We start from the raw sequence: 5,546 nt of genomic DNA on the forward strand, positions 1-5,546 counted from the left end.
AGAGCACCGTGGTGCCGTGGTGGAAGGGGCACGTACCAACAGAGAACACGCACGTACATGCTGGGTACATACATGTACTGCGTAAAAAACGCTTTACTTTTACTGGCTTTGCGCAACACATCTACGCTTCTCGGTTTAGTAAGTACTCTAAATAAAATAAGATAGTATATTGCATAAAATAATTATTAAAGATTGTTATGAATTGCGTAATAAAGATTGTGCAATATATTGTGTAGATGTAGAAGAAAGGCGATATATCTGTTTGTTTTAAATGATAATTCGTGTTTGAAAACAAAATTAAATCAATCTGCATTATGAGTGTCGTAGGTAAGTACGATATTGCGTAAAATAGACCAGTAAGCAAAAGCAGCTTACGCGCACACTTTTACCATTTTTTCTAGAAAATGTACAGAAAAAAAGATATATTTTACATAATTTTACTGAAGGATGGCTTGGTTACAGTACCGAAACAATGGTTAACAGATGACAAGAAATACACATTTTGGCCATCTAATGTGCATACAGCACAATGTATCAATTTGATTAAATCTTGTGCTGAAGTAAACGTACAATGGGAAAAATACGAGATAGAATTTATATATAGAACAGCAGGTTTGTATCTATTCTTAAATTATGTATACATTCATTAGACTTGCAATAATTTCAGTCGCTTGATTTTAATTATTGATTTAAATTTTAATTTTAATCATGCATATTTTATGCTGAATCATTGACTTACATAAATATTATTTTAAAAATATTAGTTTTACAATTGTCTAAAAATAAATTATTTAGTATAGTAAATTCTTGTAATTATATTTCATGTTTTTACTTAATCAGTAATATTAAAATAATAGTACTTTAATATTGAAAAATTAATATTTATTATTTGAGTACAATAAAGAAATCTAATTTTGCAATAAATAATTAGATTATATTATATTTTAATGCTACAATTAGATAAAAGCCCGGAAAAAAAGTTCATTTAATCATATATATTTATATACAATTATATACAATTATAGATAATATATGACCATACATAATTACAATATATAATTGTATATAATTTTATATAATTATATATGATTATATATGGAATATAATCACTTACCAGAAGCATTTTATGTAAGATCACATATTGTAATCTTACATCTAATGCTTCTGATAAATAATTATGTTTGATACATAATTATATATGATGATAATAATCAAAATAATTAAGATGACAATTGTCAATAAATATTATATACGTAAATGTATATGTATATAAGTATATAAGATTATATATGGGCATATTTTATATATATTTATATATGGACGTTTTTTTCGCCGGGAGTTTATGAAAAGAATCATGATTTTCATCAACTATAAATTTATTGAAGTACAAATAAATAATTTTCTTTGATCAAAAGAAACTTATAAAAGGGCTCGAGAAAAGGAAAAATTAGCAGAGAAAGTATCCGACATTAATACTACTTCAGATGAAGAAGAAAACAAACGTAAAAGAAAATTACGGAGTAAGAAAATATTTACTAGTTCTGAATCTGAAAGTGATGATGTTTCTGTTGTTGCAAAGTTGCCAAGGAAAAATAAATCTCTACCTCTACAATTAATGTATCCAAAACCGCCATCTTTAAAAGCTACATCTGTATCCAGTGTAATGAAAAATATGGATCATATTGAAAAAAAATAAATCAGGTTCCGATATTGAGAACGAAAAAGAGATTGATAAATATCATACATCAAACAATTCAGGTCCTCTGAAAAATACAAATGACAACTCCTGTGAAAAAAATGTGGCACATAACACAAATCAAGAAGCTACGGGTAAAAATGTTTTCATGTTTGGAATATTATTATATAACAATAATTAAAATTTATTTTCATATGTAATTATAAATTTAAAAAAATAACATTATTTATCTTTTTTTTTGCAGAAGACAAAAATTTCAAAACATTCGTTATTAAAAGTTTGGTAGATATTACTAATCGGATAAAGAGATGCGAGTTTTTATTGAAGAAAAAACAGAACAATTCTTCTGAGCAATTGGAAAATCAGATTTATGAGAACAATATTTTAGATGAAAAATTTCCCATGAAAAGTCTTGATGACGTAAGAAACATTGAACAGCAATTAAAACATGATGAGACATTTAAAAAACAAGTTTTAAGTACAGATGAAAATATTATTGAATAATTGTATTTTTTACTTGTCTAGAAAAGTTTAGACATTTTTTAAATTTTATAACATTTCTAGTTATTATTATTTAATTTGCCCTCTTTTTTTTTGAAAATGTAATTGGTATAATATCATTACAAATACCCATTATCAGAATTAATTTTTTTTACAGAAATCGGAACTTTATTTCTGCTCACAAAATATTATGAAAAAAACCGTTACGAAGATTATGAAAATATTGTTTACAGACGAAGTAGCTGTAAAATTCAGTTGGACTGGACAAAAAGAAAACAAACAGAAATTTGAAACATTGTTTTTATGGAAAATTATATTTGGTAAGTATAGATTTATAATTTATTTAAATGTGAAATTTTATTCAAAATTTCGTTTATTTTTATAAAAGTAGGGTTGCTAATATATTACAAAACATTTGTAATATTTATATAATTTTGATAATTATATCAATTTATTCAGTTTTTTAGTAAACTATCTTTAAGAAATATTATTGAATCTAATGAAATATTATTGGTTTAGATATATAATTGAATAATTGTATTATTTAATTTCTATCAATATTGAAAGATAAATATCCTTTAAAAATATATTAGTAAAGAATATATTTTAAATTCTAATAAAAATAATTTATTTTTATATTGTTTTATATAAAAGTAATCTTATGAAAAAAATTGATTAAAAAATCGATCTTTTTTATAATAAATTATCAATCATAAATAATATAAGATAATAAATGTATAATTTAACTTAATGAAACATGCTTATAAATATTATGTTTTTTGTAAAGTGAAGAAGGATAATGCCATTTTTTAAATTTTTGTAATTATTTTTTAATTATTAATAAAATAAAAATTATATTTTTTTATACAAATGTTAATACTGCTTTTTGAGATTTAAAGGAGTAAACATTTTTTGAAATATATTGTAAAATTATTAATAATAAGTAACACGTTTAAACTCTATATTTTGCGTGGCACGAAATTTCATATATTCTATTTTTTGCGTGAACTTTATTTCACTTTAATAAAAAAAAAACATATTTACATTAATAATATCTAAATTTATTTTTTAATACGTTCTATGATTGTTTTAGGTGTTATAAGAAGTAAGTTCAAGGATGTCAGTGAAGGGAATGTAAGCGCACCTCTTAAAATTTGGTTATCTCACGCATAGGACCGAATAAAAAACAAGAGACAAGAATGATTATTTTCTTAAAATAGAAGTTAATTTGGAACTTAATGTTATGCATTTACATTTTATATGATTTCTTTTTAAAGTTAAAATTTCTGTTTATAAGATACTTTATTTCCCAGATAGCACAAAACATCCTCAGGATCATCCTGAATATGTCCAGGACGGTTCAGGACATTTGTACGATGTTTTAAGATATTATCATAAATATATTTATAAAAATTTAATATTCATACATAATTATTTTTAGTTGTATCGGCTATTTAATTTATATATATTTAATTATAATAATTTAGAAATCTTAGGTATTATAATAAATATTAATGTTCTATAAATTGTCGTAACCCGACCAATTTCTTAATATATTAAAGAATAAAACAATAAAGTTAAACAGAAAAGTGTAAGAAAGAGCTGAGTAAAGCAACCCACACGGAACATGACATCTATTAGACGTCCATATAACCTCCATAGCTCCATGCGACATCTATCTCCACAGTGGATATTGTATAGATTTCTAATAGAAATCCATATTATGTCCACGGTAGACGTCGTCTCTAAATCCATAATGGATGTCCATTAGACATCTGTTATGGATGTATGATAGATTTATACACATTTTCTAACAAAGTAAAATTTAATTTTTATTTGTCTTATTTAAAATTTTCATTGTTAGTTAATGTTTTGAGAGTATACTTAAAAATTTGTTGTGATATTATATATTCTATTTTTAATTTATAAACAATTCAAATTTTTATCGAAAATTTTTATTAAACTTTAAAATATAATTAACAAAATTTTAAGATAAAGAATTTTCTTCGATATCAAAATTTTTTACACAATTCATAACATATATCAGCAATTTATTACTAAAGGAAGAAAATTCTTAATTTTTAGATTGAAACTAGAGATAATTGAATTATTCATATTATATAATTGGTTTGTGTTTCGTAAAATCAAAAATATATTGTTCTTAATACAATTATTTACGCAAACAGAAAAATGAATAAATAATACATATCCAACAATCCCTACGAAAAATTTTTTTTTTTAGTTATTGCCTGTAAATGTATTGTATATAATTTTTTATTGAAAAGAAAAATATTTTTTCGGTTTTATTGATAAATTTGAATTAAGTTATAATTGTATATATTATCATATATAACCGATATGAAATAAAATTGCAAATATTTTTAACGGTACAATTAATAAATTAAGAAGATTTCGCACTTTTTCGATCAGTCGGTTCTATTTTCATCTTAATAGTAAAAGGAAGATAATTGTAAACACACAAAAATGAAAAAATTGTGAAAAACCTTTTTCTATTTATTGTAAAACCAATAACAAATACAAATCATATAAATAAGAAATATTTTGCAGTAATTGATGATAACACACGAATCTGTGTCAATAAAAATTTCATAAAATAAAAATTTTTATTAACACAGATGCATATGTTCGATTATTATATGCAATCTTAATATATTTATAATGCGCGTAACTCGAAAAACTATATAACTTTTATTATTAATTAAAATGTGGATGTAAATTGTCCATGCACATCTGAAACATATGTAAAATCTATTATAATAGGCTTATTTTTAGACAGTAAGCGAATTGACCAATCATAATCGAGATTCACTAGGGTTATTTCGAGAGTACTCAATTGTGATTGATCAATTTGTTTACCGTCTAAATCTTACTGTTTTTATATTTTTCTAATGGCTCTCAATACTGAAAATTTATAATTTACATAACATATACTATTGATTTTCAATATTAGCAGTGAATATCAAAACCCAGTCCATTCTACTTAAAGCCAATGGCTTTTACAGAAACATAAGCAATAGTAGTGTACAAATAGTGTCGGAAATAATCTATAATTAAAGAGCCATGCAAATTTAATTTCAATATACAGTGATGAGCGTGAATGGTGAGTATAGATACATATAAAAATCTAAACATATAAAAAATAAACATTATTCTGAATACGAGTTTAGAAAATTGTGTGTTAAAACAATAATATATTTCTCCCCTTCTTATCTTTTCGCTATATCTACTCATATCTTGGATTAATTTTTTTTTTTTTTTAGGAAGTCTTAGACTTGCGATATAATAAGCTATTGGAAACTTGCACATCGCATTTCATCAGTGACTGTTT

The 5,546-nt window shown here is 23.5% G+C and overlaps 1 long non-coding RNA gene across 1 annotated transcript; it reads left to right on the forward strand.

The window, feature by feature from the left end:
* Positions 1-253: 253 nt before the first annotated feature.
* Positions 254-1,625, forward strand: LOC138938534 (uncharacterized). The gene is made up of 3 exons (XR_011447720.1): positions 254-327; positions 402-612; positions 1,416-1,625. It is a non-coding gene; the product is annotated as an uncharacterized lncRNA (long non-coding RNA).
* The last annotated feature ends 3,921 nt before the right edge of the window (positions 1,626-5,546 follow it).

Source organism: Polyergus mexicanus, unplaced genomic scaffold, assembly GCF_030449975.1.
Source record: "Polyergus mexicanus isolate NDT 795.1 unplaced genomic scaffold, iyPolMexi1.0 SCAF_13, whole genome shotgun sequence".
In the NCBI taxonomy this organism is placed as follows: Eukaryota; Metazoa; Arthropoda; class Insecta; order Hymenoptera; family Formicidae; genus Polyergus; species Polyergus mexicanus.